The sequence below is a fragment of the Leopardus geoffroyi genome, chromosome B2, assembly GCF_018350155.1.
Source record: "Leopardus geoffroyi isolate Oge1 chromosome B2, O.geoffroyi_Oge1_pat1.0, whole genome shotgun sequence".
In the NCBI taxonomy this organism is placed as follows: Eukaryota; Metazoa; Chordata; class Mammalia; order Carnivora; family Felidae; genus Leopardus; species Leopardus geoffroyi.
This window is the reverse complement of record NC_059332.1, coordinates 56,725,059-56,751,913: the sequence shown is the minus strand read 5'-3', so window position 1 is coordinate 56,751,913 and position 26,855 is coordinate 56,725,059. Positions and strand designations below refer to the sequence as shown.

The 26,855-nt window shown below is 35.9% G+C and overlaps 1 long non-coding RNA gene across 1 annotated transcript; it reads left to right on the top strand.

Moving 5' to 3' along the window:
- Positions 1-136: 136 nt before the first annotated feature.
- LOC123609745 lies at positions 137-26,855 on the top strand. Its single transcript, XR_006717948.1, has 3 exons — positions 137-229; positions 7,311-7,413; positions 26,784-26,855. It is a non-coding gene; the product is annotated as an uncharacterized LOC123609745 (long non-coding RNA).

Genomic DNA, 26,855 nt, shown 5'->3' with positions numbered 1-26,855 from the left:
GACGGATTGGCACTTCCGGGGAATCAGGGCACTTGGAGTGGGGCCCTTGAAGACACCTGGGCTTGAATCCCATATGAGCTCCAGGGAGGCACTGCGGGAGACTGTGGAGCGGGGGGCGGGGACGGCGCCCGTGCAGCCCTACAAGGACTGCCTGAACAAAGTGGTTTCAGACACCAGTCTGGGGAGGAGAGACTGGGGTGTCACCATTTTTCTCCCCATCACCAACAAGGTGGGCTTCAGGGAAGGGAAAGCAGGCCCACAGTGGAGGTGGAACCTATAGCAAACCATACCCCTCCATGTCTGGTACCTGGTAGCTTCTGGAGATAGAGGCTGACCAACCAGACAGCCCCTCCTCCAGACCAGCACTGCCGTTGGTTAATTCTTGGAGAATTCTTATTTTATACATATATAAAATGTGCATATAGGTATATATTTTTCCCTCTTCCTTTTCTCCTTATTTCTTCTTTCCTTTAGTCTGGTTAGTCTGGTTGTTGATTTGTTTAAACAGACATATTTATTCTCTTTATACCTGTTCTATATCTCCTTTATTTTCCTCTCTCTCTCTCTCTCTCTCTCTCTCTCTCTCTCTGGATTAAGCCATATAGTTTTTCTGCCTGGTCAATTTTCTTTTCTTTTCTTTTTCCCTGCCCCTGTCATTTCTCTCTTTGTATGGGATAAGGCCTCTTCCACCACCACTGCCCCCCTCGTTTTTTTTTTTTTTTTCTTTTTAATTTTTTTTTTTTTTTCCCAGAGCTACTTCAACGAACAAATCAAAGCACATTTGGTGGAGGGTCCAAAACATCACTACAAGTAGGGAGTTAAAGCAACTAGAATCACAACAACAGAGAGCACCTCCTGAAGGTGCCAGGCCCTGGGCAGTGTATTACTGCTCTTTAATACAGTAGTGCTCACAGGTGCAGGACACATCACAAGCTTTTAAAACACATAAGGGACAGAAAACTCGCCAAATGATGAAATGGAAGAATTCTCCTCAAAAGAAATTCTAGGAAGAAATGACAGCTAAAGAATTGCTCAAAACAGATATAAACAGTATATCTGATCAAGAATTTATAAAAATAGTCATAAGATTAATCACTGGGCTTGAAAAAAGCATAGAAGACAAGAGAGAATCTATTGTTTCAGAGATCAAGAATCTAAAAACTGGTCATGAGGAATTAAGAAATGTTGTGAATAAGGTGGGAAATAAACTAGATGCAGTGACAATGAAGATGGAAGAGGCAGAGGGGAGAATAAGTGAGATAGAAGATAAAATTTTGGGAAATGATGAAGCTGAGAAAAAAGAGAGATAAAAATATTCTAGACCACGAGGGGAGAATTAGAGAACTAAATGATTCAATGAAATGTAATAATACCCATATCATAGGAGTTCCAGAAGCAGAGGAGAGAGAGAAAGGGACAGAAGGTGTACTTGAACAAATCATAGCTGAGACTTCCCCAATCTGGGGAAGGAAACAGACACTGAAACCCAGCAGGCACAGAGAACACCTTTCAGATGTAATAGGAATCAATCTTCTGCATGATATATCATAGCGAAGCTGGCAAAATACAAAGATAAAGAGAGATTTCTGAAAGAGCTAAGGGTAGTAGCAGACCTATCTACTAAAACTTGGCAGGCCAGAAAGGAGTGGCAGAAAATATTCAATGTTCTGAATTGAAAAAATATGCAGCCAAGAATCCTTTATCCAGCAGGAATGTCATTCAGAATAGAAGGAGCAATAAAGGCTTTCCCAGACAAACAAAAACGGAAGGAGTTCATCACCACTAAACCAGCCCTACAAGAGATCCTAAGGGAGACTGTGAGTAGAATGTTGCAAAAACTACTAAGGACCAGTGACATCACTACAACCACGAAATCTACAGATAGTAAAATGACACTAAATCCATATCTTTCAATAATAACGTTGAATGTAAATGGACTAAATGCTCCAATCAAAAGACATAGGGTATCAGAATGGATTAAAAAAACAAGACCCCGGGGCGCCTGGGTGGCGCAGTCGGTTAAGTGTCCGACTTCAGCCAGGTCACGATCTCGCGGTCCGCGAGTTCGAGCCCCGCGTCGGGCTCTGGGCTGATGGCTCAGAGCCTGGAGCCTGTTTCCGATTCTGTGTCTCCCTCTCTCTCTGCCCCTCCCCCGTTCATGCTCTGTCTCTCTCTGTCCCAAAAATAAATAAATGTTGAAAAAAAAAAAAAAAAACAAGACCCCTCTATTTGCTGTCTACAAGGGGCCCCTGGGTGGCTCAGTCGGTTGAGTTTTTGACTTCAGCTCAGGTCATAATCTCACAGTTTGTGGGTTCGAGCCCCACATCAGGCTCACTGCTATAAGCCTGTCAGCGCAGAGCCTGGAGCCTGCTTCAGATTCTGTGTCTTCTTTTCTCTCCGCCCTTCCTCTGCTCATGTTCTGTCTCTCAAAAATAAATAAATGTTACAAGTTAAAAAAAAGAGAGAGACCTATTTTAGACCTGAGGACACCTGCAGATTGCAAGTGAGGGGATGAAGACCCATGTATCATGTTACTGGAAGTCAAAAGAAAGCCAGAGTAGCCATACTTCTATCGGACAAACTAGATTTTAAACTACAGGCTTTAATAAGTGATGAGGAAGGGCATTATATCATATGTCATAATTATGGGATCTATCCATCAAGAAGAGCTAACAACTATGAGTGTTTATGCACTCAGTTTAGGAGCACCCAAATACATAAAACAATCACAAACATAAGCATTCTTATTGATAAGAATGAAGTAATTGCAGGTGACTATAACTACTCCACTTACAACAATGGATAGATCATCTAGGCAGAAAATCAATAAAAAAAAAAAAAAAACCAAAACAATGGCCCTGAATGATACACTGGACCAGATGGATTTGACAGATATATTCAGAACTTTTCATCTAAAAGCAGCAGAAAACATATTTTTCTTGAGTTTTTATGGAGCATTCTCCAAGATAGATCACATACAGGGTCACAAAACAGCCCTCAATTAATATAAAAGAATTGAGATCATACCATGTACATTTTCAGATCACAATGCTATGAAACTTGAAATCAATCATAGGAAAAAGTTTGGAAAACCTCCAAATGCATGGAGGTTAAAGAACATCCTACTAAAGAATGAATGGGTCAACCAGAAATTAAAAATCAATTCAATTCAATTAAAAAATATATGGAAACAAATGAAAATGAAAACCTGAAAGTCCAAACCCTTTGGGATGTAACAAAGGCAGTCCTAAGAGGAAAATACATTGCAATCCAGGCCTATCTCAAGAAACAAGAAAAATCACAGAATCTAACAGCACACCTAAAGGACCTAGAAGCAGAACAGCAAAGAAACCCCAGGCCATCAGAAGAAGAGAAACAATAAAGATTAGAGAAATAAACAATATAGAATTAAAAAAAAAAAAAAAAAAAACAGAATAGATCAATGAAACTAAGAGCTGTTTTTTTCAAAAAATAAACAAAATTGATAAACCCCTAGTCAAACTTCTCAAAAACAAAAGAGAAAGGACCCAAATAGATAAAATCATGAATGAAATTGGACTTATCACAACCAACCCCTCAGAAACACAAACAATATTATGAAAAATTATATGCCAACAAACTGGACAACCTGGAAGAAATGGACAAATTCCTAGACATGCACACACTATGAAAACTCAAACAGGAAAAAATAGAAAATTTGAACAGACCCATAGCTAGTGAAGAAATTGAATCAGTTATCAAAAATCTCCCAACAAATAAGAGTCCTGGACCAGATAGATGGCTTCCCTGGGGAGTTCTACCAAACATTTAAAGCAGAGTTAATACCTATCCTTCTCAAGCTGTTCCCCAAAAAATAGAAATGGAAGGAAAGCTTCCAGACTCATTTTATGAAGCCAGTACTACCTTGATTCTCAAACCAGACAGAGACCACACCATAAAGGAGAATTACAGGCAAACATGGATGCAAAAATTCTCAATAAGATACTAGCAAATCAAATTCAACAGCGTATAAAAAAAAATATTCACCATGATCAAGTGAGATTCATTCCTGGGCTGCAGGGCTGGTTTAATATTTGAAAATCAATCAATTTGATACATCACATTAATAAAATAAAGGATAATAACCATATGATCCTGTCAATTGATGCAAAAAAAGCATTTGACAAAATACAGCATCCTTTTTTTTTTTAAACTTTTTAAATGTTTTATTTATTTTTGACAGAGAGAGAGAGACAGAGCACAAGCGGGGAGGGGCAGAGAGAGAGAGAGGGAGACACAGAATCCGAAGCAGGCTCCAGGCTCCGAGCCGTCAGCACAGAGCCCGACGCGGGGCTTGAACTCACGGACCGCGAGATCATGACCTGAGCCGAAGTCGGACGCTCAACCGACTGAGCCACCCAGGCGCCCCTACAGCATCCTTTCTTAATGAAAACCCTCAAGAAAGTCAGGATAGAAGGAACATACCTAAACATCATAAAAGCCATATATGAAAAGCCCACAGCTAAATAATCCTCAATGGGGAAAAAGTGAGAGCTTTCCCCCTGAGATCAGGAACACGACAGGGATGTCCACTCTCACCACGGTTGTTTAACATAGCATTGAAAGTCCTAGCATCAGCAATCAGACAACAAAATGAAATCAAAGACATCACAATTGGCAAAGAAGAAGTCACACTTTCACTTTTGCAGATGACATGATACTCTACATGGAAAACCCAAAAGACTCCACCAAAAAGCTGCTAGAACTGGTACATAAATTCAGCAAAGTCACAGTATACAAAATCAATGTACAGATTGGTTGAATTTCTATACACCAGTAATGAAGCAACAGAAAGAGAAATCTAGAAATTGATCCCATTTACAATTGCACCAAGAATCATAAAATACCTAGGAATAAACTTAACCAAGGATGTAAAAGATCTGTATGCTGAGAACTATAGAAAAATTGTGAAAGAAATTGAAGAAGACACAAAGAAACGGAAAAACTTTCCATGCTCATGGATTGGAAGAATAAATATTGTTAAAATGTCAATACTACCCAAAACAATCTACACATTCAATGCAATCCCAATCAAAATTGCACCGGCATTCTTCCCAAAGCTAGATCAAACAATCCTAAAATTTGTGTGGAACCACAAAAGACACCAAATAGCCAAAGTAATATTGAAGCAGAAAACCAAAGCAGGAGGCATCACAATTCCAGAATTTAGCCTCTACTACAAACCTGTAATCACCAAGACAGTATGGTATTGGCACAAAACAGACACATAGACCAATGGAATAGAATAGAGACCCCAGAATTGGACCTGCAAATGTATGGCCAACTAAACTTTGACAAAGCAGGAAAGAGTATCCAATGGGAAAAAAGACAGTCTCTTTAACAAAAGGTGCTGGGAGAACTGGACAGCAACATGCAGAAGAATGAAACTGTACCATTTTCGTACACCATTCACAAAAATAAACTCACAATGGATGAAGGACCTGAATGTGAGACAGGAAGCCATCAAAACCCTAGAGAAGAAAGCAGGAAAAAACCTCTTTGACCTCAGCAATTTCTTGCTTGACATGTCTCCAAAGGCAAGGCAATTAAAAGCAAAAATGAACTATTGGGACTTCATCAAGATAAAAACTTCTGCACTGCAAAGGAAACCATCAAAACTAAAAGGCAACTGACAAAATGGGAAAAGATATTTGCAAATGACATATCGGATAAAGCATTAGCATCTAAATTCTATAAAGAACTTACCAAACTCAGCACCCTAAAAACAAATACTCCAGTGAAGAAATGGACAGAAGACTTGAAGAGACACCTTTCCAAAGAAGATAGCTAGATGGCCAAAAGACACATGAAAAGATGCTCAATGTCACTCATCATCAGGGAAATACAAATCAAAACCACACTGAGATACCACCTCACACCGGTCAGAGTGGCTAAAATTAACAACACAGGAAACAAGAGGCAAGGCGAGATGCTGGAAAGGATGTGGAGAAACGGGAACCCTCTTGCACTGTTGGTGGGAATGCAAACTGGTGCAGCCGCTCTGGAAAACAGTGTGGAGGTTTCTCAAAAAATTAAAGATAAAACTACCCTATGACCCAGCAATAGCACTACTAGGAATTTATCTAAAGGATACAGAATTGCTGATTCATAGGGGTATATGGACCCCAATGTTTATAGCAATGCTTTCAACAATAGGCAAAGTATGGAAAAACCCTAAATGCCTATCAACTGATGAATGGATAAAGAAGATGTGGTTTATATATACAATGGCAATGAGAAAGAATGAAATCCTGCCATTTGCAGCAACATGGATAGAACTGGAGGGTATTATGTTAAGTGAAGTAAGTCAGAGAAAGACATATATGTTTTCACTCATAAGTGGAACTTGAGAAACTTAACGGAAGACCATGGGGGAACGGAAGGGGAAAAAATAGTTACAAACAGAGGGAGGGAGGCAAACCATAAGAGACTCTTAAATACAGAGAAAAAACTGAGGGTAGATGGTGGGGGGAGGGGAAAATGGATGATGGGCATTGAGGAGGGCACTTCTTGGGATGAGCACTGGGTATTGCATGTAAGTGATGAATCACGGGAATCTACCCCCAAAACCAAGAGCACGCTCTATACACTGTATGTTAGCCAATTTGACAATAAATTATATTTAAAAAGAAAGAAAGAAAATAAAGGCAAGCAATCCCATTATTTGGATTGTTGGAAAGCCTAATTATTAAAAAATTCTTCCTCTTATTGAGGAGATGTGTAAATGAACAAGTCTTTTATTGACTATTACTAAAGAATAAAAAACATGACATTAAATCTGAATTCAATGAGTTTCTTTGCTATTCAGAGACAAAATGGTATTGGTACTTCACTTCATGATATTTCAACTACAAGTAGGAATTCAATTCAATGAAATGAATACCAAGTATGCCTATGTAAAAAATGCTGTGAAGTATGCAAAAATAATTGAGCTAAGAGTGAGAGGTAAGAAGAGAAACAATCAATTAGTGTTTCCTTTCAGTTATTGTCTAACTTAAACCTTGAAGAGATTTAGGGTGACAGTAAAACTTTTGACTGAAAATCTTATACATACCCAGTATGTACTGTTGGTTAATTTTAGATATCCAACATAAAGATGTCAAAATAGTCACTTTCTTGTCAAAGAATAAGAGTGTCATTACCCACTCCCAAACAGAAAGCCAATACACTTCAGTCTGGTGTCATTTGGAAGAATATTGTGTAGATTATGAGCCATGAGATGGCTGTGCTCTAGGCTAAATCAAATCTTTAATCTTCTTATTTTTTTTCAGAAACTCTGTTCTATTGATTATCTCTTCACTCACCTGAATCTACAAATTCTACTTATTCCTTCCTGACTGTCAAAGTAAAAATTGCACCCACAAAGTTAAACAGGTAAGAAAAACTTTATTCAAGGCTATCGAAATAGAGGACAGAGAGCAGAACACAGTTAACTCTGCTAAAAAAAAAAGGCACCGGGGCGCCTGGGTGGCGCAGTCGGTTAAGCGTCCGACTTCAGCCAGGTCACGATCTCGCGGTCCGTGAGTTTGAGCCCCACGTCAGGCTCTGGGCTGATGGCTCAGAGCCTGGAGCCTGTTTCCGATTCTGTGTCTCCCTCTCTCTCTGCCCCTCCCCTGTTCATGCTCTGTCTCTCTCTGTCCCAAAAATAAATAAACGTTGAAAAAAAAAATTAAAAAAAAAAAAAAAAAGGCACCATAGTTTCTAGTAACTGGAGTGGAGGGATTGTAGGCCATTGGGGTTTGCTGATTGACCTTACCCAAAGGAAAAACTTTTTGATACCTTCACGACAGGAGGTACTTTTACAACTTGAAGCAGTGCCCATCAGATAGACCCTTCAGCAGACACTGGGAGATAGGGTGCTACCTTCCTTGATGATTACATTCTTAAGGACATTCCCAGGTTCTTGAGAAAAACAGTCCAGAGGTGCCTGGGTGGCTCAGATGGTTAAGAGTCCAGGTTTTGATTTTGGCTCAAGTCATAATCTCACAGGTTTTTGTGAGTTTAAGTACCACATCAGGCTCTGTGCTGACAGCCACGTGCCTGCTTGGGATTCTCCCTCCCCTTCTACCCTTCCATCACTTACATCCTCTCTGTCTCGAAAGAAAGAAAGAAAGAAAGAAAGAAAGAAAGAAAGAAAGAAAGAAAGAAAGAAAGAAAGAAAAGAAAAAGAAAAGACGGTCCATGGTTATAAAACTAGCAAGAGGCTTTTTGAGAGATTTATATGTCAAAGGGTACAGAGAAAGAATTTGCAGATATAACTTTTTTTAAGTAAATTCTCTAAGAAAAGAGAGGCCTAGAGGTGGAAGAAATCTGCCTAAAGTTTAATTAAACTGGGAGAAATGCTATGGCTATCTAAATGTGCACAAGTATTTCTCTTAAAACAATAAACAAATAGATCATAAATCTTTCTCTGACCCCTTATTCTCTCTTGCTATGAAGTGATTTAAGGAGGAAATGATGAAGATGTGTTATCTGCTCTAAGAAGAATATTTTATCATTGAATTGCCTATGCATGGTGATAATAAACACAGACAGGTGTTTATTTAGTCAATTTATTATTGTTTTACAATTCTGTAGAGATAATGCAAAGTCTTATTACAGGCATGTTGGCAGAAAACACCCACGTTCCCTACCTACTACCCCTTTACACCACTGCCTCTATTCCCCTGTTTCTTGCTTTCCCTCTAAACCAAACATCTTAAGGGGCACCTGGGTGGCGCAATCAATTAAGCATCCAACTCTTGATTTCAGCTCAGGTCATGGTCTTGCAGTTATTGAGACAGAGCCCTATGTTGGGCTCTGTGCTGACAGCTCAAAGCCTGCCTGGGATTCTCTCTCTCTCTCTCTTTCCGCCCCTACTCTGCTCATGTGTGCACACTCTCTTTCAAAACAAATTTTAAAAAGTAATAAATATTTAAACCAAACATCTTGAAAGTATTTTCTATGCTCAATGTATTTGCTTCCTCATAGAAGTCATACTATGCTATGGAATTGACTTTTTCCAGTCACCAATAATTGAATAATTTATAAATCCAATTGGTATTTTATAGTCCTTATCTCATATATTCTCTCAGATGCATTTGACAGTTTGTAATGTAATATTTCTCCAGTTCATCTCATCCTCTTAAGTGGTCTTTCTTCCTCTGCCAGGTCTTGAAATGTCCATGTTTCTCTTTCAAACCATCTTGTCTTCCCACTTGAAATATCTGAACAAACAGCTTTTCCCATAGATTTGTGCACATGTATATTCTTATGACTGCAAATTGTAATTCTAACCCATGTTTCTTTTCTAAGCTTCAGGCTTATACTTCCAGCTTCATTCTAAATATCTCCCTTAGCTATCCTAAGGAAATCCTAAAGTCAACAAAACAGAAAAAATCAACTCACTTCCAATTCTACTACTTTTCCCAGCTGAAAACCCAAGAGCTAACCTTGATTTCTCCTTCTATCCCTCATGCCAGATCTAGTTAAACAGAAACTTTTATATCATCTCCAAGTTACACATCTCTCAAACCTATCCTTTCCATCTCCCATGCTATTTTCTACCAAAATCAGGCACAACACAGCTCATAAGGATTATCAAAACCTCCAAAGCCAGGAGCTCTGTATAGTCAATGACATTGTCCTTTTTAGTTCAAATTTGTATTCTGTTCTTAGCACATTGCCCAGGACAAAACAAGAATTTCATAGATTTTTTTTAACTAAGTGAATAAAGGTATACCTGATATTTTTCTTATTTTTATCAAAAAGAAACATGGATTTTGAAACTTTTCAATAATTACCTGAATATTTTCATTTAGAACCCAAAGGTACATGCCGTATATTATTGAATAGATAACCAGTAACCAACTTCTTTATCAACTGCAAATTTATCTGTTTCATATTTGAGCAGAACACAGAACATGGAATGAGCTGGACCCTCCTCATCCCCACTACCAAGTAGGTCTGAGATATGCCAAACTCCCTATTTTAAGTATCTGTTTGACACCCTAAATCTTAGTAAATTAAAGCAGCAACCATTTTATTATATGCCGCGATCCTATGAATTGAATGGACTTGATTGGGAAGTCTTCTGCTCCGCAATCTGGAGCAGCAGTCATCAGGAAGCTCTCCTGGGCCCAGATGTCCAACCAAGGTCGCTCACTCATGTAAGCTGACATTTGATGTTGGCTATTGGCTGGGAGCTCAGCTGGGGCTGCCTGGTTCTAATCCCACTTCATATCATGGCAGTGGGTCCCAAGAGCATAAAAGTAGAGGCTTCTCGGCCTTTTAAGCTTTAGATTCAGAATTAGCTGAGCATTACTTAGCCCCATGCTGTATTGATTAAAGCAGTTCATAGGGTCAGCACTGATTCAAGAGAAGAGAACTTCTATGGAAAGTTTCAGGTGATTTTTTTAAATGTTTATTTATTTATTTTGAGGCAGAGAGGTAGAGAACGAGCAGGTGAGGGGCAGGAAAAGAGGGAGACATAGAAACCCAAGCAGGATCTGTGATGTCAGCACAGAGTCCTATGCTGGGCTGAAACTCATGAAATCAAGAGTTGGATGCTCAACAGACTGAGTCACCCAGGATCCCTGGTGATTTCGATTATTGTGAGTGATGTTGCTGTAAATATTGGTGTACAAATCTTTGTATGAACATATGCTTTTATTTCTCTTGGGTAAATACCTAGAAGTGGAATTACTTGGTCACGTGATAGTTATGTACCAAAATTTGAGGAAATGCCAAGATTTTTTTTTTTCCAAAGTGGCTATAGTTTTTTACATTCGCACAAGTGAATGAGGATTCTAGTTTATCCAGATTTTCACCAAGAAGTATTATTATAAGTCTTTCTTATTATTGCCATCTAAATGGATATAGAATGGCATCTCACTGCATTTTGATTTGCATTTCCCTGTTGCCTAAAGATGTTTAGCATCTTTTCATGTGCTTTTTCATTTGTATATACTTGTATAAATTCTTTGGAGTAATATTGATTCAAATCCTTTGTCCATATTTTATTGGGTGATTTGAATTTTTACTGAGATATAAGGATTTTTTCTATATTTTGGATACAATCTGTTATGAATATTTGAATTGAAAATATTTTCTCCCATTGCATGGGTTTTCTTTTCATTAGTCCTAATCACTTATTTTTAGTTTTATTGAGGTGTGATTGATATTAAAAATGCACACATTTAATGTACGCTCTTGATGAGTTTGGACATACGCATATATTTGTGATACTATTACCACAACCAAGATAATAAACACATCTTTCACCTCTAGCAATTTCCTTCTGTTCTCTTGTGGATCTTTCTTTCTTTCTTTCTTTTTTTCTTTCTTTCTTTCTTTTGGAACACTTCACATGAGATCCATCCTGTCAACATATTTTAAAGTGCAAATTATTGTATTATTAATTACAGGTACTGTGTTGTATAGCAAATCTGTAGAACTTGCTCATCTTGCATAACAGAAACCTTGTACCCACTGAAAATAATTTCCTATTTGTCCTTCCTTTCAGCCACTGGCAGCTGCCATCCTCTTTTCTGCTTCTATGAGTTTGGCCTTTTTGGATACCTCATATAAGTGAAATCACATTGTATTTATTCTCCTGTGATTGGGTCATTTCACTTAATGTCCTCTAGGTTCATTTATATTATCAAAAAGGCAGGATTTCCCTTTTTTAAGGCAGAATAATTTCCATCATATGTGTATCCCACATTTTCTTTATCCATTTGTCTGTAAGGATATTTGGGTTATTTCCATATCTTGGCTATTGTGAATAATGCTGCAGTGAACATGAGGGTACAAATAGATATCTCTTGAAGATCCTGATTTCAGTTTTTTTGGGTATATATTATCACTTATGCTTTTGATGCCATATCTAAGAAAGCATGTTCATGAAGATATTTACCCCTAAGTTTTTTTCTAAGAGTTTTAACATTCTGGCTCTTATATTTATGTCTATGACTAATTTTGAGTAAATATGTGTATATGGTGTGGAGTAGGGGTACAACTTCATCTTTGTATGTTGATATCTGGTTTCTCAGTACCATTTGTTGAAAGGACTATTCCTTTCTTCATTGACACCTTTTCAAAAACCAAACCATAAATATCTGAGCTTATTTCTGTTCCATTGATCTATAGATTTATCTTTATGCCAGTACAACACTGTAATGATTACAGCAACTTTGTAATAAATTTTGAAATTGGAAAGTGTTAATACTCTAACTTTATTTTTCTTTATTAAAGTTGTTTTGTCTGTTCTGAGTACCTTGGATTTCCACAAAACTTTGCTAACATCTGGGAAATTTTACTAATTTTTGATGGGGCTCGTGTTTAATTTGTAGATAAGTTTGGAGAATATCGCCATTTTCACAATTTTTTTGATCCATGAGCTTGTATCTTTCCATATATTTACATCTTTTTAAATCTCTTCCAAATTTTCATTGTACAAGTTTTGCACTTCTTTTGTTAGATTTACGTGTATTTTATCCTTTTTTTGATATTGTTACAGCAGTTTTAAAAATATTATAGTTGTAATGTTCATTTCCAGTGCATACAGATGCAATTGATTGTATATTGATCCTTTATTCTGCTGCCTTTTTGGACTTATTTATTAGGGCCAATAATTTTTTAAGGGATACCTTCGGATTTTCTGTATATGAAATTGTGTCACTTGCATATAGGGATATAGAGATAATTTTTTATCTTTCCTTAATGATCTGAATGTCCTTTTTTTTTTTCAAATTTCAAAGACTTCAAATTGTTTTATTTTTGTTTTATAATTTTCTCCAGTTAAATGTTTTGTTAGGGAATAAGACCACTGTATCCTTCACTCTACTCCAGAAGTCAGTCTCTGCTCAATCACCCTTGCGTGCATCTGGGCTCTTCAAACCAGGCAGATTGCCAAGTTTCAGGCAGGGTTCTGGCAGGAGATAGATGGCACATTCTAGTGTGCCCTTAATCCTAGGGTGTTAACTAGGATATTAACTGAGGAGAGTATAATGAATGTATGGAGAGTTTTAAGAAACAACCAATTTTAATAAATGTAAGGACACTGGAATGAGAATATTAGGAAGCCATTACAATATGAAACAAAAGGAGCGAGAGAAGAAATTGTTTAATGGAACCTATAGAAAACTAAAAGCCCCTGGAAATGGGACCATCCAATGGGATGCATCTGTAGATCCTACACTATTATTTCCTCTCTCTCCTGAGTCTTTAATCATTGATCCTCCGCTGGTCTTTTCCCCTCAGACAACACAATTCAGATGCACGGAGAGAGTTAAAGAAACGCCAATCTGTCTCTACTTCCACATGTCCATCTCCTGTTGGTGCTTTCTATTGGGCATTCCCCATGAGAATACAGAGGGGAATGGAGCCTGAGTGATACAGCTTATAGAAGTCATCTCTTGTGCATAGCAAAATGAGGAAAGGGAGAGAATGGATTTGGAAGGACAATTAAAAACTAAAAAACCCAATTGCTGTAATTATTTTAATGTTTATTTATCTATTGAGAGAAAGAGAGAGAGAGAGAAAGAGAGAGAGAGAGAGAGAGAATGAATATGAGAGGGAGGGGTAGGGAAAGAAGAGAGAATCCCAAGCAGGGGCTTGATCTCACGAATCATGAGATCATGACCTAAGCCGAAACCAAAAGTCAGACGCTTAACTGACTCAGCCATCTAGGAGCCCAAAGACCAATTACTTTAAATTTGATAATAAAGATTACCATAGTCTGCTACTCTGTGTCCATTACTATAGCTGACTCATTTAGATATTTTTTGTTACTATGCATCCAGATTGAGATTGTAATTTAGCTTTACATCCTATTATTTACCATTTGCACTCGGCAAGGCTTATTACCCTAGTTTTAATTTTTGGTCCTCATCATCCCTACCAGCCTGCTAAAGAGGCTCTAAGCATTCATTTCGTTACAGTAGTATGACCTGTCCCTTGCAAAGTATGTATTTTCATTACATCTAAGGATAACCTAGCTACCAAATGTGCTTCTAGACAGAACATGAATTTCAGCCTGTCTTGAGGTTATTTATGTTAAAGAAAGCTTTGCTACTAACAAGGCAATAATTTAAATTTAGTAAAGTTAATTGTAACTTTCTCTTTTTTAAATACAGTAATCCAGGGGCACCTGGGTGGCTCAGTCGGTTAAGCGGCCGACTTCGGCTCAGGTCAGATCTCATGGTCCGTGAGTTTGAGCCCCACATCAGGCTCTGGGCTGATGGCTCAGAGCCTGGAGCCTGTTTCTGATTCTGTGTCTCGCTCTCTCTCTGCCCCTCCCCCGTTCATGCTGTGTCTCTCTCTGTCCCAAAAATAAATAACATTGAAAAAAAAAATAGATAAACGTTAAAATTTTTTTTAAATACAGTAATCCAATAGAGCCAAATGTTTTAAACTATTTTTCATCTGATATAATAAATTTATATAGATGACATGGAGAAAAACACTTTTTTTTTGTTTGCTGAGAAAGGAAATTCATCTAATTCAATGAATTCATCTAATTCATTCATTAAATTGTCAAAATGAAGACAATTTAAGGAGTATGTCTTAAGATACTATTTGATACATTTCAATATTGAGTGTCTGAAATGAAATTATTCTCATTCTATGTTAGCAATAGCAGTGTGTTAAGTACTCTGAAGTCTAAGATATTATGGGGTGGAAAACTTTCCTTTGGCTGCTCTAATAAATTAATATAAAACAGATTAAGAGAATGAAAAGAAATTTTTAATTTTGTATTTACAGAACCCCAGAAAAATATGAGACAAAGAAGCGAACAAAGCAGGCACCTCTTATACCTTTTACACAAAGAAACTATATTTGTGAAGAATTGATAAGACAAAGAAATTTGGGCTTGGGGAAGTAATTAGTGAGGAAGTAACAAGTTTTATTTATCCAGTTTTTTCAGCCCTACATTTCATATTTCTGATGATAAGGATGCCTTCCGTCCTGCTGGTACAGAAAGGATACTTTTCACAAGGAGATTTATTTTCTGCTTTCAAGGGGAGAAAGGAGGGTCAGAGTGTCCTTCTTGTACTGGCCATTTCTTAGCTAACTTTAATTCAAAACAATCAATATGTTGGGGTGCCTGGGTAGGTCAGTCGGTTAAGCGTCTGACTTTGGCTCAGGTCATGATCTCATGGTTTGTGAGTGTGAGCCCCACATCAGGCTCTGTGCTGACAGCTCAGAGCATGGAGCCTGTTTCAGATTCTGTCTCTCTCTCTCTCTGTCCCTCCCCTGTTCGTGCTCTTTCTCTCTCTCTCTCTCAAAAATAAATAAACATTAAATTTTTTAAAATAAATTAAAGGAAAAAAGATAATCAATATGCCAAAATGGCATATTTTGTGGTGCTATATTCTGCTTCTTTTCAACATACATTAAGAATATACAGTTTGGTCCATGGATGTTTTCCCTCAATTAAATCAAAGATTAGTATATATTGCCTTTAGTTTTTCTCATTTTCCTGTGATAAATAAATAGAAAAAACATTTCTTAAAGTTTGTTTATTCTTCATTCAAAACATTAGTTTGAAAACCCAGTTCTATTGGTCTTAATTATTTAAAAGTGATATTATTTTGAAAAAATTCAATTAATATCCTACTGTACTAGGTAATTGATAAAAAAATTACTTTTCTGTGGCTTCTGGGTGGCTCACAGTCAGTTGAGCATCTGAGTCTTGACTTTGGGTCAGGTCATGATCTCATGGTTTGTGAGTTTGTGCCCCACGTTTGGTTCCCTGCTAACAATGCAGAGCCTGTTTGGGAATCTCTCTCTTTCTCTCTGTATTTCACAAAATAAATAAGTAAACATTTATTTTTTTTTCTCTTCTAAAGGTATAAATGATTATAATCTATGTCCGTTACAAGAGAAAGATGCTTATTTTCATTATGTAGGCAGTGAAGAGAAACAAGTTTGAAATGCTTGGAGCTGGAGTGGATCTTCAGAACACCTTCTGAATCATGTGCAAAAGTAATTTTGATGACAATTCTAAATATTTACCTAATATAATTGATAATGACGTGTAAAGCTAAAGTAACTTTCTAAACTATCAATAATCAACAAATTTTGACCCATTATGCTACAGAAAAATTATTTTTTTTTTATTCTCTCAACTTGTTACCTTACAAACAAGCTATCAGAGTTTGCAGCCAACAAAATGCAGAAAAATTAGGTGTGATTAATAGGATGGGTTAGGCAGTTAAATATTAAAACTAAACTTTTTCCTAAATTTCATAATGATTTTGATGCATGTGAGTTTTAAAATTTGTTATATTTGTGACTTCTTTTTCATTGTAAATAAATATTTAGTCGTGTGCCTAATGTGTTCTTTTGCTTAAATAGAGTATGGGAAATCGTAGGAGTGTCATGCTTCGCAAAACCTAGATTTGCTGCTAACTGATCATCTTCTGTGACACCTTTCTAACTCTTCTCTGAACAACTTCTCCCACCTTGTCACTCCCAAACAGAAGCTCTGGGGTCGAATGAGGATAATTTCAAACACAGAAGAATCCACTAACTCTAGAAATTCCTGTAGTAGAATGCTCAGATTATGAAGTAGTTTTTCTCTGGGACCAGGAATGATTAACTAGGATGGCATTTGGGGTCACACTGGATGTTCAGTATTAAATCCCACCCCATCCATATACCTGGAATTAAAGTGAAATTATTCAGATGGGTAAGAATTTTTTTTATTAACCGTTTCCCCCTTATCCTAATTACTCTAGCTAATTTAGAAGTCATGGACAGCAGAAAGTCAATGTTCCCCTTCTCTAGCCAAGGGAATTCAAGGGTATATACTTGTACTTACCTAATATGAAACTTCCCCAAATAAGGCAAAATGAAAGACATATTTTCTAATTCTTCTTCAGAAAACTCACCTTTCCCCCTTTTTATATGGTGCCCTTTCTCCCAGAAAAAAGTAATGCCATCAGTGCTATTAGAAATTACTTAATATGCTTCTCATACTATACCTAGATTTCTGTCTAATATTTTTGTTTTAAGTCAAGTTGACAAAATTATCCAACTAGTGTATAAAGTAATTGAGGACAGAGAGAATACCAAATTCGTCACAAAAAAATAAGAACAAAAGTATTTATTTATTTTTTTTTTTTAATTTTTTTTTTTTAATGTTTTATTCATTTTTGAGACAGAGAGAGACAGAGCATGAACGGGGGAGGGGCAGAGAGAGAGGGAGACACAGAATCAGAAACAGGCTCCAGGCTCTGAGCCATCAGCCCAGAGCCCGACGCGGGGCTCGAACTCACGGACCACGAGATCGTGACCTGGCTGAAGTCGGACGCTTAACCGACTGCGCCACCCAGGCGCCCCTGAACAAAAGTATTTATTAAGATACAGTATAATTTGAGCATTCTTAATGTTTGTGTAATTAGATTCAGAGTAGTATGATAGTAATTAATCTTTGGTTACTTGGTGTTGATTATATCATTACATGTGATTTGAGAAAATGTTGGTTTCATAGTTTTATTGAATTATTACTTTTGCCCTGTGGATATTTATTCTAGTTTTGAATCTCTGTTTTAATTTTAAAGATTTAAAGTTATCTTTATGTTTTTAGTTTTTTGTCTGCTTCAAACATTATTAAGATATATTGGTACTTTTAAGTTAAGATAGAGGACAAAATAATAAATATGATCTAATATCTTTCTACTACAATATTTACCAAAAGAAATGACACCTTTATGATATTTAAGTTCAATAGACATCATTTACCAAATGAATTAAAATATTATAAATAAATTTTAATTAGATGTAATCTTGGTAAAATATTACAAAATAACGGTATAATCTATAACAAGAAAATAAAAATATTTAACTTTAAAGCAACTGGCAAAGTTATATTAGATATCATCAGATAATGTGATATTCCTGTAGAATATTACCACTTTAGCTGCACATTCATCCAGAGAATTAGATGGATGAGATGGGTAATATCTTCTTAGGAAAATTTTCCAATTGAAATATCATAATGAATATAAATTTGTACTCAATTTACTAACAATGAATTGGCCCTTAGGCCACGTTGATGCTGAGTCTAACATAAATAGCACAAAGTAATCCAACTGACAGTGAAATTAGTTCCTGAGAAACTCAGGGAAATCTTATATTTGAATTGACAACTTTGTTGTATATTTTTAGAAATAGGTTTATTAAAGGCCAGATAAAATATTTGAGCAGCTTTTGTTAAATATTTTATTAATCAATCTAAACGACTTTAACTTAACAGCACTGCCTAAGCAACAAAGACTAAACTCTTTGTCTTGGCAATCAAATTCTTGAATTCTGCCTTTAACAATGTTTCCTGTTTCATTTTCTTCCATTTGTCTCTCATGAATTCCTTTGCTTTAACAAAAACTTCTAGTCTTGCAAATGTGCTGTCACCACTGTTTCTTGCAGTTCTGTGGGGAAAGAGGAGGGGGGAGATATTCTCTCAGTTTGTTTTTCTGCCCAAGTTAATTTTAAGTTTTTCCTTCCGGCTCAGGTTTCTCTTCCCCACCAGGACTTCCAAGACTTTTTCAGTCCACATGAATCTCTCTTCCCCTTCTGAACAATTATTTAACCACTTTAACCACTCCTGTATAAATGAATCATATCCTGATTTTTTTTTTAATTTTATTATTTAAAAAAAATTTTTTTTAATATTTATTTTTGAGACAGGGAGAGACAGCATCAATGGGGGAGGGTCAGAGAGAGGAGGAGACACAGAATCTGAAACAGGCTCCAGGCTCTGAGCTGTCAGCACAGAGCCTGACGCAAGGCTCAAACTCACGGACCGTGAGATCATCACCTGAGCCAAAGTCGGACGCTTAACCGACTGAGCCCCAGGCGCCCCCGTATCCTGATTCTTTAATGTTCCATATGGCTTCATACTTCTTCATGTCTGAAAGAGTACACTCAAATATTTTGCACTCTAATCTCTATCTTCTGTATTTGACCTCTCCTACACCATCACTAGCTCTCTCTCTGATAAACCTAGTTATCTTCCCTTAGTTTATCCACCTTGCCTACCTCTCTTCCTGCCTTCATTGCCTGGATCACTTTCACAGCTCTTTTTCGTGCTTCAAACCTACCTACCTCACACACTTCACCTTGCTGCACTCACTTGAAAAATCTGCCCGATTGACTCGATAGTCTGCCTTCAACACATACAGTATGGTAGTCTCCTCTTATTCACGGTTTCACTTTCTACAGTTTCAGTTACCCACAGTCTCAACGATCCATGGTCAACTGCAGTCCAGAGCAGATGATCCTCCTTCTAACATATCATCAGAAGGTCAGTAGAAGCCTAACATTGTCATGATGCCTGTGTCTTTCACCTCATTTCACTTCGAGTAGGCATTGATCATCTTACATCATTCAGAGAAGGATGAATACAGTGCCCTAAGATACTTAGAGAGACCTTATTTACATAACTTTACTGCAGTGCATTGTTATGATTGTTCTATTTTATTATCAGTTATTGTTGTTAATATCTTACTGTGCCTCATTTATAAATTAACTTTATTTTAGATATATGTGTTTAGATATATAGGGTTTAGAACAATCTCTGGTTTCACACATTCACTCGGGTCTTGAAATGTATCACCCCCAGAAATGGGGTAGGGGTGGTACTGTACCTAAAAGATTAAGTAACTGCTGGAGAATTGCATAGCCATGTAGATCAATGCCATTGCACATCTGGACTTCAACCTCAGCTGCATCCTCAGTGACCTTTGAAAATTCCTATATGTCTTACCTAGCTTGCTGCAGTCATTCTTCAGTCATCTCTGCAAACTTTGCCCTTTTCTTAAGCCTGTTTCACAGCATACACTACATTCATGTTTGATAGACTTTCTGCCTTTTCTGACTCTCAATGAATGGGTTAAATTGAATTTATTAGCAGTGAACTCCTTCAAGTTCAAAATCATAATAGCAAAGTTAACAAATTTGTCACAATATTCCTTTGTTTTGTTTAGTCTCTAAGAAAAAGACACCCCTTCTTGTCTTCAATTTGACAAATTCATCTCCAGATAATAGCTTTTTAATATCACTCTAATCCCTCTCACCTGTCCCATCTTCTCTTTTACTACATAAGTTCATCATTTTTAGCCTTTGAGGGTACTTTCCCTATACCTAGTGTTTTATCCCCACTACCAACCAAATTCATTGTCTGTATCATTACCAAAGTGATCTTTCTAAAATATAGATCTAATATGTCATTCTTTGCTCAAAATTCTCAATGTCTTCTCTTTAATTTGTTTGCAACCAAATGTCTTAGCTTCTCTGTTCAGACTTATTGTGAGTCTGGCTCATCACTCAATTTCCCTCCAGCCACACTGAACTCCTTACAATTCTCATATGTCTTAAATTCTCTTGTATTTGTTTCTGTGTGTTTTTCTTTTCATTTTTGCCTTTGTATATGTGGCTTCCTCTGTCTGAAATGTTTTCTACCTGGAAAAATTCTTGTATGTAATTCAGCTTTGCCTGATCTATAACATTTGCCTGGATAACCCTATTCCAACCCTCTTGTTGACTATCTTGGGTCTCATACCCTTCTCTGTGCTCTGTAGTGTTGGGCTTACACACTGCCCTTTGCATTTGCTTGTGTAGTGGGGGTGATGATAGGTTCATTTTCCCAAGATCACATTAAAGTTAAATTCAAACCTTATTTCTCCAAAATTAGTTTATTGATAACTATAAAAATGATCTATTTTGTTTTGTTTTGTCTTAGACATCTTACATAAAGCTAGTTATCTTACCGTACATCTTTAACACATCAGACAAAATGAATAATAGCATTTTATACCACATGCCATAAAGTGACATTTATATTTTATGATTGGTGTACTTTATTAAAAAGTAGGCAATATTGAACAAAATACTTAGTACTAGTGATTTAATCCTGGGTTTAAGGGACTACAATCTTTTGGCATGTGGTTAGTTAGCAGTGAGAACCTGTCTAAAGAATGGTTTTAAAAGTATGTTTAGATATTTTGTTATGGACACAGAAAAATCCCCATCATTTGTGATATTTTTGTTAATTCATTTACTCATTCATTTATTAATTCATTCAATATATGTTTATTGAACATCCAGTAGGTGCTGGGCACTGTGTTACTTGCTGGTTATATGCTAGTTACATAAATAGTTATGTTTCTGACTTTATGATATTTATAGTTTTTAAACTTGCCATTCAAGTTACAAGTGGCAATATATACCAGATAAGGATAAAGAAAATTCTTCTGATCTAATGCAGCCATTTACAGATATAGAATTGACAAAGACATACTAATGTGTTAACACCTGATTGAAGCTACAAGTAAAATTTCCATTAGGTTTCTATATAACATTCCATTTATGTTCTATATGAATGGTTAACCACTCAGTGTCTTTATTAGAAAACATATATGCACCTTATAGTGAAAGGAAACTTTTCAGTTACTAGTAGATATACTAGGTCAGAAAAAAAATGTAGGCATCTCTTATTTAGAAATAAAGAAGAAAAGAACCCTTTCCAAATACTGCCATGAGTCAGTATGCTAGTCATTCTCATGTGCTATCCCATTTCACATACCAGACTTGCTATTTATATTTTTACGCTCATTTACAGACAAAAGTTCAAATATTTAGAAAAGATAATATTTTTTTCCAAAGGGCACACATCCAATAAATATCAGGTCAGAATTTTAATTCAGGACCGTGCTCTTTTTATTACCTAGGTGCTATATGATTAACAACACTAAGGTTGAACAGGTTTTCATCTGACCAAGGACACAGTGCAGTCAAACAATTCCTGGCTGAAGAAGTATCTGTAGAGTAGTAAACCAGTGCATCAAGGCATTAGGCCACGAAAGCTTATTTGCTTTCAAGAAAACTGTATCCTATAGTTAGCAGAAAATAAATGTGAGCCAAAGTCAGTGTGAATATCTCAGCCCTCAGTAGATAGGACAACGGAGAAGGAATTACACTTTTGAGCAGAATGAATAATATCACTTAATGGAGATGTCAATGGGAAAGATTTAATAGATGAGGATATATGTCCATCTGATAGATTCCAATGACGGGTTGCCAGAGAGGATTATTTCAGGAAAATAATACTGTACTGGATGAATTAGTGTCAAGATCTAGTCCTCATACTTTTAGAATTATTTTGTGGGAATTGAAGCCTTCAAACCCATCCACAGAGTTTCCTTTTTCTGCTTTAGATCGTGGATAAACTAGCACAAGTTCAATTTACATCATTTTCTACGTTTTTAAAATGTTTTTGTGACAGTCACAAATTGAGCCAAAAGTGATAGAGATATTTTCTTTGCGAAACTCTAGGATTGGCTTTCTTGGAATCCATATTTGTATGTAAACACTTCTTAAAATAGTTTCAGCCTTGTTTTTAGTTCTCATAAGGGAAAGAAATGAGAAACCTGTTATAGTCCTTTCTTGATTTATTATTCAGTAATTTTTGAGTACCTATTTTTTAAAGTTATTTATTTATTTATTTATTTATTTATTTATTTATTTATTTATTTATTTATTTTTGAGACAGAGAGTACAGGGGAAGGGCAGAGAGAGAGAAAGAGACAGGGAAACCCAAGTAAGTAGGTCAGCGTGGAGCCCAACATGGAGCTTGAACTCACAAAATGTGAGATCATGACCTGAGCCAAAATCAAGAGTCTGACATCCAGGCACCCCTTGAGTACCTATTTTATATCAGATTCTGGCATATGCCAGGAATACAGAAATGTACAACAGACATAGTTCCTGCCTTCATGGAGTAGCGATCTAAGGTGAAAAACACACTTCACAATTAATGTTTAAAAAAAAAAAAAAAAAAACTTATAGCTATGTGCCTTCTTGATATATAGTCCAAAATAACTCTTCCAAAATGTGTGTTGGCAAAATAACTCTTAATAGAAGATTAATTTGCTGTTGGTTATTCTAAGGACAGGCATTAAAAGGAATTTAGTAACTTCTTTAATATCTTCTGGTGTTTCTGTTATAAGAAACTGTGACGAGTATAGACTATCTGTTTATTCCTTATACTGAAAATCTTTTAGTTTTGCATTCATTGTATTTCTCCTTACCATGGTCTGGTAGTGTCACCTGAATTTTCCATGGGGAATTTCTACTCTTCCATGCTGCACAACCTCAGTAGTTATCAATCAAGATGCCTGTGTTCATTTTTCCAAGAAATAGGCAAAGGACCCAGACCAGAATGATTTGAGTCTCTTTCCTGGGCATTTTAATCTATAGTCAAAGGACATAAAAACACCGATTAGTTGAGCTGATTTGTCCACTGCAAGAAGACCCTCCCCCCCCCCCCGCCAAAAAAATTCCCATTCATCCAACACCCTATCTTTTCCTGTTGCAGCTCTGTTTTCTGTATTTTCTGCAGTCAAGCCCTATCCTATGCGCTGGGGGTAGTATGGTGAAGAAAACAGATGTGGTCTTTGTTCTCCTCATACTCAAAATACTCAAGGCAGATGTTTATCACATAATCACAAAAATCAGTTAATTGCAAACTGAGATAAATAGGACCATAAGGAAAGATGGGGATGAGTCTAGCAGTTAGGTGCTTATTTTAGTTAGCATTGTGGAAAGCCCTAGCACGCTCTTCATGTTTCTTGCTAGGTGAAATTTTTGAGATTTTATGGAGAATTATAGTTTAATTTGGTTGCATAGCTAGATACACATGAACTCACAGTGAAAGCCCCCAAGAAAGCAGAGAGAGCTAACAGGCTGCATCAGCAGTTTTCATTCTTCCTGGAGAACCTGTTGTACAAACAAAAGAATTTTTTTATTCAGTAGAATGCTAACATCATCAAAACTAACATGATATGAATCAAAAAAGGTGAAGCAATTATGATGCCATTAAACTTATATGAAATGAATAAAAGGCACTCAACACTTCAATATCACATACTTAGAGCATAGGTATAGCTAAGAGATAATTGAAGATTATGTGATGTTAAAACATCTGCCTTTATGACTGTAGTAGATATAGCTTCACATTTGTAGCCTTTCTATTTAAGTGTTATGTTTCCATTGGAAGAAAAACACATTAGTATTTCTCTATAGAAATCATTTTTCATGGTTAAAAAAATAAAACAAATAAACTGTAAAGTCATTATCAAAAAATGTAGCAAAAAATTTGCTACAAGACTAAAAATATAAATTTAAGTGGAAAAAGGTGAAACTCAAGGTTAAATATTTATTCATTTAGAAGATTAACCATTTTCCCTAATATAATATGCATATAATAGCAAACAAACAGCAACTATTAGAGTGAATACATAATCTTATTTTTCTTGAACTCCTTATTTGTTTAAAAATATTTATAGGTGAGCTAATTACCTGGTTGACGGATTTATAATATTTCTTATTGATCATTACAATAGAATTCTGGTACAATATTATAAATATTAACAATAATGTTAGTTATTCATCAACAGTAGGTAAGCTCAATCTAAGGGGAAAATTAAATACTGATTTACAATATGAAAACATACTTGATTTCTGACTTTAGCTATATATACTTGCACCTATGGTTTTCAATATTACCTTTTTTAAAAAAGTTTTATATATTTATTTTGAGAGAGAGAGGGAGAGAGAAAGCATGAGCAGGGGAGGGGCAGAGAGAAAGAGAGAGAGAGAGAGAGATAGAGAGAGAGAATCCCAAACAGGCTCTGCACTGTCAGTGCAGAAATGGATGTGGGGCTTAAACTCAAGAACTGTGAGATCATGACCTGAGCCGAAACCAAGTCGAATGGTTAACCAACTGAGCCACCCATGCACCCCTCATCATTACCTTTTTAACTCCTCTGGGGAAAACTTAATATATTTTCAGTCCTCAAGAAAATCATATTTACCAGTGTAAATGTTTCCAGGTTTATCTGTGAAAATATATTTATGGACTCTGTATGAAATTTGCCATTTACTCGTCAGTGAAATAATTTCAAGTATACTCTACTGTAATAGAGTATTACTAGTATTACGACCTTTGTCATAAACAAATATTATGAATATATTCACATTTTATTAAATATTTTGATAAGACAATTTATTTAATCAATATTATATAATAGAACATTTCATTTGTTTTTCTTTTATTATGATAAATTTGCAATAAATAGTTTTATAAAACATTTTTATATGTGAATCTGGTTAGTTTCTAAGGATTAATACTTATAATTAAAATTTTTAAATTTGTGCTTGTATAGTTTGATATTTGTATTTTGTTTTATCTTATTTTATTTTAAATTCCAATATAGTTAGCATACAGTATTATATTAGTTTCAGGTATACAATATAGTGATTGAACAATTCCATACATCACCCAGTGCTCATCATGACAAGTACACTCCTTAATCCCCATTGCCTACTTTACACATCCCAGTCTTTTAGAACTGATTTGTTTCCCTTTCTTTTTTTTTTTTTTTTTGTTGTTGTTGTTGTATATTCCTTACTTTGCAACAATTAATTTCATCCAATGTGTAAGCATATTTTTAACACTTATTTAGGTAATGATTACATTCCCCATCTTTTTAGACCACAAATTTACATTCTTGAAATTTTTTTAATTCATTTGTCATTTGAATAGACTGAATAGATACTACACATCTTAAACCCTCTTGGCATTCCTACGTGTCTTGGGAGGTGTGAATTTGTTTCCGCCACTAATCTCTCCATTATCTTCTACTGTTGAATAATAAGAAGAAAGGAAAGCAAGTCAGTAACATTTTTCTTTAATGAAAAATTCTATCTATATGCTTATGCAGTATATTTTCTTCTACCTTATAAATGAATAGTTTCAGCAGGATTTAATTAAGAGTTTATATTATTTTTGGAATTTTGTAGTATTTGAGGGATTTTTTTAGATGTATAGAATTAAGTCTTTAGTAAGGAAAAATTACTTTTCTTGTTATAAAAACTTTCCATTTCTATCCCATTTTTTCTTTCTTAGATAACTTAGATAATTTAGGTTCTTAGTTAACACTTCATTAGATTTTTTCTCCCCCCTTCTTCATAGCTATCACCTTCAACTGTTTTCATCTATTTGTCATTTTCTTTCAGTCATTTGCCCAGTTTTATTCCCATATAAAGTATTTTATTTTTCACAGTGTCAGCTCTGTCTTTATTAGTACAAAAAGAAGTTTTGCATTGGACCACTATAACTTGTGGTTACAATTTTTCTTACGTCATTCAGTTTTCCTTTTAAATGACATTTTATCTAGGTAAAATATTTTATCATCCTTTCATTGCATTCTTCATAAAATCCATGTTTTTTTAATTTGGCAGAGATCACATAGCACATAATACTTGAAATGGATTTCTTATTTTATTAAGGCTTATCAAAACTGTGCTTGTCTTCTATTTCAAATGTTATTTTTATTGTTGTTTATTTTTTTCCCTAATAACCTCTCCTTTCTTTTTTTTTTAAAAATTTTTTTTTTCAACGTTTATTTATTTTTTTGGGGACAGAGAGAGACAGAGCATGAATGGGGGAGGGGCAGAGAGAGAGGGAGACACAGAATCGGAAACAGGCTCCAGGCTCTGAGCCATCAGCCCAGAGCCTGACGCGGGGCTCGAACTCACAGACCGCGAGATCGTGACCTGGCTGAAGTCGGACGCTTAACCGACTGCGCCACCCAGGCACCCCAATAACCTCTCCTTTCTATTGTCCATGCCCTGAATGGTAAGATGTCTATTGGTATTTTCTTGAATTCTAAGAGTGTCCCTCTGCATGCTTTTAGGATCCTCTTCTCATATCTCAAGAGATTTGGATGGCTGAAGTAAAGTGACATCAGGAATTCAGCATTTTGAGG